The 15,374-nt window shown below is 43.1% G+C and overlaps 1 protein-coding gene across 2 annotated transcripts in view; it reads left to right on the top strand.

Annotated features, from left to right (window-relative positions):
- The window catches only part of LOC103226108 (uncharacterized), a 46,550-nt gene that overhangs the window by 22,999 nt on the left and 8,177 nt on the right, over positions 1-15,374 (top strand). The window contains exons 5-7 of one of the 2 annotated variants that reach the window (XR_005237149.2): positions 2,971-3,173; positions 4,028-4,138; positions 4,337-4,529. The exons of the other annotated variant lie outside the window; for it this stretch is intronic. The gene's annotated coding sequence lies outside the window, so the exon portion shown is untranslated. Of the gene's footprint in view, positions 1-2,970; positions 3,174-4,027; positions 4,139-4,336; positions 4,530-15,374 lie in introns of those variants that run through there. 2 annotated transcript variants of the gene reach the window in all.

Below are 15,374 nucleotides of genomic sequence, written 5' to 3'. Positions count from 1 at the left end.
CTGAATCCCAGGTTTCACCCATGAAGAGGAGGGGCCAGGCTTCTCCCTGCTGCAGACAGCACAGAACTTCTGTGGCTCCTCCCTAGTGCACAGACTGGTTGGAGTTTCTCTGGGGACCCCTCCCCACCTGGCTATCTCATTAAGGGATGCATTGTCTCTAGAAGAGGGATTGAGTCAGCCAAGGTAGTGAGCGCTGGGCAGCTGAGATGAGGTGGGTGTGGGTGGGGCTTGGGTGTGATGCCAGGATGCAGCGAGCCCAGAACTTGAATCCCCACTCATGCTGAAGCCCAGCAGTTCCTGACATAGAGATGCTGGCTATTTGGAGAAGGCTCTGGGTGTCAGCTAGGGAAATACGTTTAGCATACTCTTTATGGGGAATCCCCCGATCTTCTGATGTGGATTCATGCACCTGGTGAAAGTGGCCCAGCTTAGAAGTAACTCTGGGACAGGAGCCAAGTGCAGGAATTCTGCTCCCAAGGACTTTTTAAGCTGCTTGATTCTGCCTCTTCCCACCTGGGGTCAAGCACATACCCTTTGTTTCCATGGAGCGGCACTCTCTGTCAGGGTGGGATGGTGGCAGCAGGCTGACTCTGTCCCTCACTGCTCACTCCCCAGCTCAGGGACACCAAGTCCTGGTCCTGGACTCAGTGGCTCTGCTGCTACCTCAGACGGACAGATGCAAACTTATAATCCTTCTGTGACCTTCATATTTTCTTTCTTGGTGTTTTTATTGCAGATGAGCTCAGCCTTCTTTCTGTGTCAGTCAAGGAGGTGTCTGTCCTCATGTCTGAGCATCCATCAAGGCCCCATCCCATCCACTTCCTCTCTGTGTCCTATCTGCTGTCATGCTTTCTTTCACATGTGATCATGAGTTCCTCCCAACTGGGGTGCAGACTTTGCTGTGTTCACTGTTATACTCCCGGCACTTAGGATAAAGGCAGCTGGCACACTGTAGGAACTACATAAATATTTGCTGAGCTAGTGAAGCACTCTGGCTCATAGCTGCCAGCCTGACAACCATGGTCCCCTGGTGACTGGGCTTATCCATCTTTACATCATCCTCCTCTTCTGCAGTGAATGCAAAATGGTCTCTGCTCACTCACACTCAAAGTCTAAGGATGCAGAAAAACATGAACACATCATGATGAAGAGTAAGTGGCAGGAGGGATCCTCAGAGCCCAGGAGCCATTGAGCTGAGTCTTCCTGGAGCTTGGGCTCCAGGAAGGGACTTGCTCTCCCAATGGACTTGCATGCTCTCCATCAGAAATAGGATTACCTTTCTTTACCACCAATTCATTTCAGAAAATCCCTCTCTCATTTATTTTCTCAACAAATGGATTGGTTTGGGGTGGACCCTATGTTCCATCGATCCTGCTATTGCTCCTGTTAGGGCACTGACCTTGCTTTCAACTCTAGGATTGGGTTTTGGGTGTGTGCATCCTGAGGACCTCAATCTTTTCTCTGAACTCTGTGCTAATGGTTTGGTCTCTTGGCTGCTCAGTCTTCCTGAAAATGTGGTCACCAGTCCAGCAACATCAGCCTCAACTGGGAACCTTTTAGAAATGCCAGTTCTTGGGCCCCTCCCCAGGCCTGTGGAGTCTACAGGACTGTCAGGAATCTGGGCTCTGACATAGGTCAACCTTAAGAATGGCTTTAGTAGCTGTGCATAGGGAGGATGGACGCTGGAAACAGCAGGGAGGGGATATCTGAAGTTGGGGGCCCTTGCAGTTAGGGGCTCCATTTAAAGGCTGTTAATTGCTCATACAAGAGAATGCAAGGGCCCCGACCAGGACTGGAAAGATGTGGGTGGGTCTATGATATGTTTACAAAAATAATGGCCTACTCTTGGTGATGGGAGGACAGCAGGGCCAGTTGTTCCTGGACTTGCTTACAGCATGACTGTAAAGGACTCTGCTCCTGCAGGGCCTCCTGGGTGGCTGCTCAGCCTTGTCCAGCTCCTTCCACTTCTTCATCAGGATCTGCCACCATCTTCCTCCAGCTTTGCTCAGCAACTTGACTAGAAATCGGATTCCTACCTGCTTCTTCTGGCAACGTGGAGTCTATGTGCATGTGTGAGGAGGGATTAGTTGCTTTGACCCAGTCTTAGGGTTTATTGTCCCAACTGCCACACCTTGTCCTCCTGTCTGTGCTTCCCTGCTTGACCTTCTTTCTGAACTTCTTCTATCCACACTGCTGTGGGTTCCTTTTCAGCATTCAGGTCATCAGGGCTAGAAGGGAAAAGTGTGGTATTTTCTTGGAAACTACTATAACTCACTTTGTTTTCCATTATCTCTATTTCCACAGTTACCTTATAGGCAAGGCGAGATAAATACATTTTAGGCTTGCAATTAATTTGTGAATTATTAAGAGACTGGTTATCATAGCTCTCTCTCGATAGTTCTCATAAATCTCTCTATCTGACATCTGGTCTCCTCTTGGAATCTTCTTCCTGGACACAAGAAAATAAAGGACAGATTTGGATGCAGCGTGCCAATGGTTAGGGGTTGGGCTGGGATATAGGTCATCAAGATTTAAGTCTGCTGTTGTTTCGAGTTTTGATTGCTCTAAAAGGGCAAAGAAAAAACAGGTTTTCTCATGGGATTTTTGCCATTAGCGCACCAAATTAAAGCCAAATCTGCTTTTCTGGGGGAGGACTGACATTTATGTTTCCTCTACTTGGTCAGAAACCAGAATATTATTTAATTTCTTAAGGAATTAAAGTTTCTGTAAAATTTGAAAGAAAATGGTATCACTCAACTTTGTTTCTTGACATGGGCAAGTGTTTGAGAGTTCTTTGTGATTTAATCAATTAATGTTTTCATTTTTATTATAATAAAACAAAGAAAAAAACCCAGTATTACAAAAATGCATATTCCCTCTGACCCGGGAAGTAGATTCCTGAACAATTACAGGAAAGAAACTTTTTCCCCCACCTAATACATTCTTCACTTGTTACTCTAAAACATTCAGGCACTCCCACGCTCTGAAGAGTGGGAGAAAGTGAGAGAGAAAGGTCCACAGCACACACTTCATGAAAGGAGATGCTGAAGTTGACCTTATGTGTGGTGTATGAGTGTTCAGCAACCGTGTTTCATCTTTACTGAGCAACAGAAAGACCCTGAACCCTGGCATCGCTATTGTCAGTGTATTAGTCCATTCTCACACCTATCAAGGTGGGTGATTCATAAATGCATAAGTTTATACATTTATAAAATGTATTAGTTCATTTGCACATATTACCAAGACTGGGTAATTTATAAAGGAAAGAGTTGTAATTGACTCACAGTTCTGCATGGCTGGGCAGGCCTCAGAAAACTTACAGACATGGCAATGGCAGAAGGGGAAGCAGCCACCTTCTTCACAAGGCTGCAGGAGACAGAAGTGAGAAGCAGAAAAAAAATGGCCACTTTTAAAACTATCAGATCTCATGAGACTTCACTCGCTATCATGAGAACAGCATGGGGGAAAACACCCCCATGATCTAATCACCTCCCTCCCTCAACATGTGAGGATTACAATTCGAGATGAGATTTGAGTGGGGACACACAGCCAAACCGTATCAGTCGGTGTCTCCCGTCTCTGCTGGCAGTGATGCAGCATGTCAGAGTCTTGGCACTGTGGGTTTCCTTTCCTGCACGCCTACATGAACCCACTCAATTGTGTGCTGATGTTAAAGCTTGGGACCTTGCATTTATATCTTACCTGTTATATCAACGTGTTCTCGAACACATTTTTACTGAGCACCTGTTTTGTAAAAGCGCTTGTTGGAGGAGCCTCCAACACATGGAACACATTATTGAACAAAAGTCATCCCCACTTTTTATAGTTTAGATTCTAACAGGGGAAAAATGCCCCCAAATGATCAGAGTAATGCATGAAGGAATTACACGGTATTTAGAACAGATGAGTAAAAAGGAAAAGAAAGGGTAAGATGAAAACATAGAGCCAGATAAGAGGTTTAGTCCATGAGTGAGGCTGGGCTGGAGGGAGGCACATTGGCTAGAAATGATCTGATTCGTTCTCACAGGAAGCTGAGACTGGAGCAAACACTTGAAAGAGACCAGAGAGGGCATTCTGAAGCTCTCCGCAGGTGGAGCGTCCCAGGCAGACCCACCAGAAAGAGAGCAAAGGGCAGCAGGTAAGCCTGAGGAGCTGGGAAAGGAGCATTGCTTATGCAGGCATTCATTAAGATTAAACATATCTTGCATGGGACACATTTATACTCACAATTACTTTTATCTATCTGAAATAAATTATAAATTTTTGTTACCTCTTTAATTACATCTTCCTGAGGATTTGGCTTCCCTTATCAATTCCTTTTTTTTTTTTTTTGCAGAGTTCACTCATAAAATTCCTTGCAGAAACAGTGTGTTTTCCATTCCATTGAAGTGTATCTTCTGAGGCAATCAAGTCCACCTTTGTCTCTTTTTTTTTTCTTTGCCTAATGACTATGCATTACTAAGAAAATGATCAATATTAGCTTTATGAACTGTATGCTGTCCATGTACTAGCATAAAGTTACCAATTCTGAAAATTGCTCTTCAGATTTGATTTTTTGGGGAGCGTAATATCACTTTCTATGACTGAAGTTGCTTTTCCATTCTTTGGGATTACATTGCATCTCTTATTCAACTTTTAAAATGTTGCCCACTGCCAAAAAGAAACCATCCATGTCGACTTTCATTCACTTTATCTTCAACATTGCACTTGATGGTCTCCTTGTTTCCAGGCTGGAAGAGTATTAGTCACACCCATAAAAAAGTAAAGAATTCTTAAGGTGTGAAATCCATTTCAAAGGTAGGCTCAGCAAATGCCGTAATAATTATCCACTTTGTGTCAAAATTTCTTTTTCTGTTTATAGGTAATATTGTCCCTTTTACTACTATTGTTGATACTTAGAGTGATATATTATTCCTCAATTATTTCTTTAATACCCTCAACAGGTTTAAGTATAAAAGTACTACCTTTTTTTCAATTTACGTAATTCCATAGCTGAAGATATTTTTAAAACTAGTTAGAAGTGTAAAGGCTTCACTCAACGAATCACATAAAAAGTCAACATGGATTGTGGGTTTTTTTTTTTCAGAATTAATGATTTCACTTCTTCAAATAAACTGAAAAATTTTTAAACAAAATATATGAAAGAATATAATGAGTTTTTGACAGTGAGATAATTGAACATCCTAGTCCAACAAAATCATAAAAGTCATTTAATTGCTCAGTTTAAATAGCTAAAGTTTGAGAACAATTTCATGAGAATAACTTTGATGTCAATAGAAAGAACACCAGCCGCTGTTGAACAGCATTGCGCGGAGCATAGGCAGGACGGCAAGCACGACCGTAGAATCATTTTTGCTTCCTTTCAACTCTGAATAAATATTGTCTGCACATTTATACAAACATCTACCCCCAAAATTGTATTTGTATTATTTCTATCTAAAGCAGTACAATTATTTTTATTTACTCCTAGTTCAATATGGGAGTCTGTGGAAAAATTACTCTTCTTTCTGAAGTCTTATCTGGAAGAGTATTTACTCACAATAGTCTTTTTCTTTTTTCACAAGAAAACATATTTCATAAACAAAAGAAGATTGTTTAATTTTCTTTCAATTAAATTTAAAGAAATAAAATTTAAATTAAATTAATTTGATTAATTGAACTTGTGGCTATACTATAAAAAGGTGAGGCATTGAAATCTTTGATAATCTATGCAATGGGAAATGGGGCTATTACATTTTTAATTATTGCAGTAATTAAAGTTTTGAAGTTTTGCACCATCTGTCATGGAGAAGAGGCTTAGTTCTGAAACATATTTGGACAGCTCTTGCTGAATGATTAGCTCACACACAGGTAGCTGTGCATATAGTAGTACAGTTGCGGGTTGTTTAATGATGGGGATACATTCCAAGAAATACCTTGTTAGGCAATTTTGTCATTGTGAGAATGTCACAAAGTGTACTTACATAGACCTAGTGGTACCACCTATTATGCACTTAGGCTATAGCATTGTATATATGGTCTGTCATTGACCCAAATGTCGTTACTCAGCTCATGACTATATTTGATTTTGGCCAGCATAGGCTGGGCAATCTCTTCCAGCACTGTGGCTCGGTGATCACATGGATTTTTCACTTACCACATTCCATGAAATGCAAAGAGAAGAATTAATGGGAAAGCCAGAGGTATTTTCCAATTTACATAGCTCCATTGTTGAAACTTGCATGTTCTCTCTTAGCCTCAATTAGCTATGACACACAGCCATGCCTTTCTGCTCTGAGTGATGCGTGTGTTATCCACAGCCTCAGGTGGTCAGCCAGACTGACTCAGGTCTCGGCAGGTGCTTGGGATGTTACTGCTCCTTTCCATGCCCTTCTTCAGGGGCAAATGCCAGGAAAGATATGCTATCTGAGAACATTAGAAAAGCTGTCACTGCTCACAGCTTAGCGCTGCTGGGAAAATCAGGTTCCTCTCCCTGATCAAGAACACCTGCCAGTTCCACATGCATCATCAGAAGGTGAACCTGTGAGTCACAGTGAGGCTCCAGGCTCCACGTGTGAGCGATCGTGCAAGCACTGACTCCTAGAGATGAAAGAGGTCCAAGAATGCCTGATCCAATTCTCCTCAGATGTGAGAGTCCCTCTCTGGCATCCTGTTAGGCGGCACTACAGTGCATGTTTGAAATGTGGGTTCAGAGCTGTGCCTTTGGATGTCATTATTATTGTTGATAGTTGTGGCTAGAGCAACTCTAGGGGGCGCCATACACATGCACCCTCAAGCTGTGTGCCACAGCCTGTGGCCCTATCTGATGTCTGTGACTGATATTATCCCCTAAGAGCCAAGAAGACACTCAAGAAGATGTTTATGTCTGAGTTGAAGACCAACTACCTCCACGACCAAAGTGTCCCTGGAGAGTGCCCAAAGTCAAGTTTCAAATTCTCTGTAAGAATTATTTTTATGTTTTATCTAACCATAAGGGCCAGGCTGATCCTCACCAGTGTCTTCAGTGCCTCCCCTGACGAGAAAACATTATTCCTTCTATCCATGAGACAATGGGAAAGGCAGTTCTTCCTCATGTTGAGTCACACACACTCGATTTGCCTGTGGCTTCCTGACATTGGTCCTGGTCCTGCCCTTTGGGGCTTGCCTTGGATTGGGATCTCAAAAAGCAGAAACACACTGTACTTTGAAGCATTTGCTCACTTTCCTTTTTCAACCCTAAGGCAAACCTATGGATGAGCAGGCATGAGGCCTCCTCTCACCTTATGAATGGGGAAACTGAGGCTCAAAGCAAGTGCCCCACCCACAGGCCAGGTGCCTCCCAGTTCCTGTGGCTCTTGACCCTGGGGACTGCTCCCTCAGCTCAGCTTAGGGTGGGCTGAGGGAAGGAGGGTGATAATGGTTTCGCTCTGTCCCCATCCAAATCTCACCTTGAATTGTAGCTCCCATAATCCCCACGTGTTGTGGGAGAAACCCGATTGGAAGTGATTGAATCATGGGGGTGGGGTCATCTGTGCTTTTCTCGTGATAGTAAATAAGTCTCATGAGATCTGATGGTTTTATAAAGAGGAGTCCCTCCACACATGCCCTCTTGCCTGCTGCTGTGTAAAATGTGCCTTTGCTCTTCCTTGCCATCTGCCATGATTGTGAGGCCTCCACAGCCATGTGGAACTGTGAGTCGATTAAACCTTTTTCCTTTGTAAGGTACCCAGTCTTGGGTATGTTGTTATTAGCAGCATGAGAACAGACGAATACAGAAAGCCTTCTGTTAAATGTTCTGTGCCAGCCCTTCCTGAGGATTGGTTGCCGCAGGGGCAGTCTGCTTCATTCCACTTGCTGTGCAGTGGTCCTGAGAGGATTCTGTAGGAAGAACGGTCTCTGTGCCTTGAATGGGTCTCTCGCTTAATATCAGTAGCTGACCCCCTGGGAGCCAGGAGTGAACAGAGATCTGCAGGCAACCCTGCTCTAGGACTAAGATGACTTAGTCCTAGACAGAAGCTGCTGGGCAGTCTTCCACCTGAATTTTATGCTTTAATTATTTACCTTGTATATGATCTCATTTCACAGTTATATTCATTTTATTTTCACTTTAGCACTTGATTCCAAGATGTTAAACTTGGAGTGTGAAGCTATGAGAGATGGGTCTGGGATTATGACTATGTGGTCCTAATGCTTTCTCAATAATGAATATACTCTGATCATAAGTTTCTTGCCTAGATTCCATTGCTGCTTTCTGGACCAAATGTATTTTGTTTGACCAAAGAGTGGGTGCCATTTGACTTTCAGGAGAGCATATAGAGTTTCAGGAGGATGGAAATAAATTCCTTTATGTAAGAATTTATAGGATTTCAAATTAGAATCTAAAAATGGAATAAGTGGTGATTTTTTATATTGAAGTAACATAACTATTAGACATAAATTTTTCTACAATGTCAGATTTTTAAATTATGTACTTGTAGATGGGGGATCAGTTATCGACTGATAAACCGATGGTAACCGACTGATAAACAAATGACTCCAAAGTTTAGTGACTTAAAACAACAGCCATTTCCTTTGTGCTTCAGGATGTAGACTGCAGTCAGCAAAACATTTGTTTTGCTCATCTTGCTTACAAAGAGAGGTCCTCTGGTCCTCTAGCCACTGGCTACCTGTAGTTATTTAATTTTAATTATGAATTAATTTAAGAAAATAAAATGTCTGATCCTTAGCCACACTGGTCATGTTTCAGGCGCTCACTAGTTACATGGGAGTGGAAGATGCCCTGAAAACAGTGCAATTATAGAACATTTCCATCATCACTGTTATTTCTACTGGGCAGCACTAATCCAGAGCCTTGCCTGTTGCTGGACAGTTTAAGATGACCTCTGTCATGTGTCCGGTGGTCAATGCTGGCTGTCCACTGGAGTATGGATCTCCACAGCCTGGTCTGACTTCTTCTCATGGAGTTTGGTTTCAAAAATTGTAAAACAAGAAGGTGGCCCACATGCCAAGGTCTTTGAAGGCCTCCGCTGACATCACATGTATTGATGTCCCATTGGCTAACACAGATCACGTGACCCATCCCAGAGTTAATACAGGAGGGGCCTGAGCATGGTGCACACCCCAAAAGACACAACTGAATGAGAGCATTGAAAACTACCGCATAGTGAGACGTACATGTTATTTTGGAATAATTAGTAAGCACTCAAAGCACAGTATATCTCGAAAGCATCATTTAGGTCATCATCTCCATTGGGCTCACATCAGCCAGTTCTGCAAAATTATACCACAATAACAAAGATTGCCAAGGCTCAGCAAAGTATTCACACACATACACACACACAACTTTGTGTCTAAACTTACTATAATTAAACTAGAATTTTCACCACACTATAACTCTTTGCCTTGATGGTAGAATATTGATTCAATAAATATCTGTTCAATGAGACAGTGCAGGTGACATAAGTACAAAGACAATTATCATCCCATTTTCTTGCTGGAAGAAACAAACACTAAAAATTATAAATATAGAAAACTTATAGCCACGTGGTTCATAAAGGAGGAAAAATAAAAGCAATAGTCAAAAGTAATTCAAGAACCTGGTAATAACAGCTTCTAATATAGCATAATCTTCCACACGGCACTGTATTTCTCACATGCATTGCATGTTCGAATTAGTTTAATAGACTCAGCATCATTTAATCACTGCCTGCCATCACATTCTGCCAGATAGCATCAGTGAACAAGAGGGATAAAGATTGCTGCTTTGTTCCGCAGTTACATATTTTTGTAGGAGAAAAATAATGTTAAATAAGTAAGTAAATGATATGGTAAGGTGGAAGAAGAATTAGATACCACAGGGTTGAACCGCTGGTGTTGGAGTGCCTGAAGGGGCAGGGATTCAGGTTCCTGAGTTCAGGGTGAGCCTCTTCAAGGAGGTGAGGGGGCAGCCTAGCAGGTGTCCTGGGGAGGAACCCTCATGTGGGAGCAGCTCAGGGGGTCCCAGAGCAGGTATAAGGAAGCCAGATGGAGAGTAAAGAGTCAGGGAGTGGGGTGTAGTGGTCAAGGTTCTCGAGAGAGGTAGAACCAATAGGCTACATGTACAGAGATATCTATGGGAGGGAGGGGATTTATTAGGAAATTTGGCTCACACAATTAGGGAGGCTAAGAAGTCCCATGACAGGCCATCAGTAAGCTGGAGACCCTGGGATACTGGCAGTGTGGCTCAGTCCAGGTCTGAAAGCCTTGGTGCCAGGGAAACCTGTGGTGTAACTCTCAGCCTAAGGAGGCCTGAGAGCATCGGGGGCTCTAATGGGAGTCCTGAAGTCCAAAGCTTGGAGAGCTTGGAGTTCTGATATCCAAGGATAGGAGAAGAGTTTCCCAACTATGGAAGAGAGAGGGTGAGATGTCAGCAGCTTTCTGCCTTTTTTCCCATCTGGGCCCCCAACTGATTGAATGGTGCCTGCCCAAATTGAGGGTGAATCCTCCCCTCTCAGCCCACTAACTCACATGCCAATCTCATCCGGAAACACCCTGGCAGACACACCCAGGAATAACACTTTACCAGCTACCCACGTTATCCAGTCAGGCTGACATAGAAAATTAACCATCACAGGGGCTTAGATGTTCTCCCTCTGAATGAAATGCGAGGCTACCTCCAGGTCTGGAAAGAGTGGCACAGCTTTCCTCCTGTGCGCAAGTTTCACTTGTGATGGGAGTGAGCATCCTATCTGTAGCTATAACTGTATCTGTATCTGTGTCTATGTTTAATCTTATCCTTTTCATTCTCAACATTGTATTAAAATCATGTCCCCATGTCAGGTAAACACTCTTTGCATCTACACCATGATGATCACAGAAAACACTCAACAGTTTGGGCCTTGGGAGGTGGCCACAGCTTTGTTTGTGGGATTGTATGTCCAGAATTATGTTTAGGGTTACAGAACCAAGATGGCTGGCAGTAAAATGGGTAACTGTGTTTCCCTGAGCCTCAGTTTCTCCAGCTGTGAAAGGGGCTGATGGCCCCAGACACTTCTTATACTGGTTAAGTGAACTTGGGGACAAACATAGAGGATAGAGATGCAGAGCTGAGAAGCCTTGAGCACAGGCTTGCCATGGATGCAGATTGCGGGGGTGCCGTCAGTAGAGGATGGTATCCAGCCATCGCCAGGCTTCTCTGAGTTGCTGAAGGAAGAGATGGGGTTTGTTGAACAGCAGGAATTCTTCCAGAGGAAGGTCAGTGAATTGTGCAGCCCCTCCAGCCTCTGCCCCCCACCTGGGGACACATGGTTCCCACATTCCAAGACCAGCCACATTCACAGGTACTAACACACACAGGCGCTCCCGCCAGGCACGTCCCATTGCTGTTGACGTGTGTTTCTGTTTTTGCAAGAAGAGATTTAACACGAGCCTCTGTGGTTTTAAAGCAAGTTTGTTTACAAAAGAACGAGGTTTAGATAGAAGGGGGGAAAAGAGAGAACAATTTAATTCCTTCTCTCAAAGGATTAGTGCCCTTGATAAAAGTGAACAGAGGGGCTGGGGGAGGAAATTCCTCTGCTAGGGTTCATAGCAGCCCAGATACAGAGGCCAGTCTGGCTTCCTTCCCACCACACACCAGCCATGGCCAAAGGCCGAGTCGGTATCAGCCTCAGCCCTGGCCCTGAATTGAGGATGGTGCTGACCTGCGTGGCCTGACTGACAAGCACGCAGAAAAAGGCACCAGTGAAGTAGAAGACCCTGGAGTAGGCATGTCCAGATGGTGTCACTTGGTGAGAGATGTGCCACAATGTTTTCATGTCCCCAAGCTTGTTGGAGCTTTTGCTCAGGCCCCTGTCACAAGCACGCAGCAGCATGATGCTTTTGGGAGTGGAAATGAAGACAGTTTTATAAGAAAGCAACTCTCTCTTGTGAGAACACAGCTGGCTCTTCAGCCATGAGTTCTAGTTTGAATCTGCCAGCCCTTCCCATCTGTTTGACATTCCACAGCTTTGTGGGTGGAGACGAGGCATTTTTGAGTGGAGTCTCCCCCGCCCCTAACCTGGAATTTGGTGCAACATTGGAAGGTAAAGGTGGAGTTTCCAAGAGAACAGCATTGAAGGAGGGCTGGGAAAGCACAAGACAGGAAGAGTCTGTGCCAAAAGACTGCATAGGAAGAAACACAAGAAAAAATTTATCCAAAGTCAAGATTGAGTGGGAGCCCAGAGGAACGTTGCATTCAAATGGCAAGTGTTCTACTTAACTTAGCATCTTGTAATTTAGTATCTAAAGCAATTTGGTAGCTTCTTTTAATTTAGTATCTTTTTTTTTTTTTTTTTTTTGAGACGGAGTATCTTTTTTCTATAATGCCAAGTTACATATATAAAAACGTATTTCCTTATGCTCAGAATAATGAATACATGTTAAATCTTACTATGACTCAATAATCACTTTTTTTTTGGGCAAAAGTTAGCAATATCCATTTTAATTTTAAAAGTTAGTTTACAGAATCTTCAAGAAAATGTGCTTTGCAGACATATTTTGGATAACTTTTTTCTCATAATACTTTTCTTGGTTTTTCAGGAGGGATTATGTATGCACTCCATTGCCTTTCAATGGAAAATTGACTAAAAAAATTGAAAATAAGGCACAGTGTTTGTAAAATTTGAGATTTAAATGCCCCATTTGATGAAATTAGATAATGCTAAGATTCAGTTTGAATGACTTGCAATTTCAAAAACGTAGAGCAAATAATGTATTTTTATTGTTTCAAGAATGAAACAAAACTCTCAGTGGCCTGGTTTTGGCTTTGGATGGACTCTACAGATGTTTCATGTGCCTTGCCAATTCAGAGGCTCCCCTTAACCCCTGCCCGCCCCCCCCCAATAAAGCTGTTGGCTTTTCCCACCAATCTTAGCACATCTCAACTGACTGCATCACCAATGCCTGCTTACAGCACCTGATCAACAAGGGGTTATGGAAAATAAGTGAGTGAATGAACACAATCGTGCTGCCCGTTGGCATTTGGAGAATCATGAGTTTATGGCTGAGTAGCATTTTTTCTTTTCTTGTGTTATGCTGTGACTACCAGTGCATGGAGCCAGACATGGGAGTGCCATGAGGGCCCAGACTGGGAGGCAGCAGAGCCTAGACTGATGTGGGCCTTGGAGACAGGATGGTCATTTCCTGTGGTTTCAGCAAAACTCAGTGTGGTTTGGGAATAATTTCCCTTTGAAATTAAGTTATCTTAGAAATCTGTCAGTGGTTTAATATTTTCAACCCATGAATGTTCACAAACATATCCTTTAAATTTGAGCACTGTGAAACGGAGCTATTCCTAGGACTTACACGAGGAGTTGCTGCTGGGGGACTCTCCTTGAGTAAGGCGATGACCCAGGTGAGAACACTGTCCCTCAAGATTTGGGCACCTCTCATGGTTGAACGGCTCTTCCTGGGCTTCTGTTTGGCTTCTCCCCCACCGCTTCCCAACACCCCTGGTGCAGGGGTGAAAGAACCTGGAGGAAGTAGGTTCCTGGATCAGACTTGGGGGGTCTGATGACAAGGGTGGCTGAACTGGAGGGCCATAGTGATTTCCTCAGACCCCTGTTTCAGTATGAGCGACCCTAACAGCTTCATAAGGTTCTGAAACCATCATATCTTTAACAGACTCAGATTTAGTATCCCTTCTTTATGTCCCCTTGGGGTCCAAGGTGGCTGTGGGCTTGATTCTCAGACTGTAGGGAAGCTCAGAGGCACGGGGTTGTGTAGAGAGCAGGAGAAGGGATCTCCAAAGTCCCTGGGAACCTGCAGGAAGGACCGACTGTGGGACCTCCCTGGGGTGGACATATTTTGGATCGTGCACAAGGGCATTGTCCAATGCAATGGGGACTGATGCCCATGAAGACAGGTATGTATTCTAATGGCCTACTTGGATGGGTGCATTTCTTTTTGTCATAAATGTGCTGTGTAATGTATTAAGGATGATCGGCATATCTGCTTGTGGTAATTTTTTATGGCATCAGTAGAAACAAAATAACAGTGGTTAATACTTCCTGTTCCCTAATGACGACATGTGGTTTGGGGATGTTCAGTAACACACCTGACACTATACAGGTGTTAGTGGTAGAACCAGAATGCACTCCAACCTGTGACTGATCCCACATATTCCTTTCATATCCTGCAGGTCAATTGCAGTGTCTGAAGAGCACAGAGATACAGAAAATAGGCTTTTTTTTTTTTCTGCAAAGACAGCTTATTCTACACTTAATTCAGGCATATTTTGATATACACAGTGAAGGAGAAACATGGGTTATACTTTGATGTTATGCATGGACAAGCCAAAGATGTAATTTTCCTAATTTTTGGCCAGAAACCATCCCACATTCAAGAAATGGCTCAACGGGATATTCAAGTAACAGAAAGATAGTTAACGTTTGTTAATGACTAAAATGTGTTTGAAGCTTTAGATATTTTCACTTTCATTTTTTCATTTTAATTAATCACCTATAATATTCATTCCTTCATTGATTTCATTCATCCCATCAACAAATGCTTTCTAAGACCTTTATTTGGAGAAGGACCGATTATGTGCTGGGAGGTCCATGATATACAATACATATAGATCATACATTTAGGGAGCTTCCATTCAAATATGAAAAAGATTCACTAATTTCAGGTGGTAGCAAATACAATGAAAACAACAGGGTAATGTGATAGAGAGTGGCCAGACAGAAGGGACTTTCATCTCATCTCATCTCGTCATGATGACAGTAAGATTCCTGCAAAGATCCTATCAAGACAAGTGGTATGTACAGAGGCCCTGTAGCAGGAAGGAGGTTGCTATTTTTTTAGTTGACATGTTTGAGGAACACAGAGAAAGCCAATGCAGTCAGAGAGTAAGCAAAGGAAAGCAAAAGCACGTCTTACTTTGCAAATGAAAGAGCCTATATTTAGAAAAATAGAGTATTTAGAAAATCTTTTACTTTTCTAATATGTAGATATTTAGAAAAATAGAGTTGGCTAAAGTCACATTACTGAGGAAACTTTACCTCATTTCTTGCCCCTGTCTAATACTAGATTTCCCATATACTTTTTTTTTTTTTTTTTTTTTTTTTTTTTGAGACAGAGTCTCACTCTGTTGCCTAGGCTGGAGTGCACTGGTGCAATCTCGGCTCACTGCAACCTCCACCTCCTGGGTTCAAGTAATTCTCCTGCCTCAGCCTCCCAAGTAACTGGGATTATAGGTACCTGCCACCATGCCCGGCTGATGTTTTGTATTTCTAGTAGATACGGGGTTTTGCCATGTTGGCCAGGCTGGTCTTGAACTCCTGACCTCAGGTGATCCACCCACCTCAGCCTCCCAAAGTGATGAGATTACAGGCATGAGCCACCACGCCTGGCCCCCATTTGCTTTCTAAATCTCT

This window comes from Chlorocebus sabaeus, chromosome 21 (assembly GCF_047675955.1).
Source record: "Chlorocebus sabaeus isolate Y175 chromosome 21, mChlSab1.0.hap1, whole genome shotgun sequence".
NCBI lineage: Eukaryota > Metazoa > Chordata > Mammalia > Primates > Cercopithecidae > Chlorocebus > Chlorocebus sabaeus.
The sequence above is the reverse complement of the archived record's forward strand: the minus strand, read 5'-3'. Positions and strand labels throughout refer to the sequence as shown.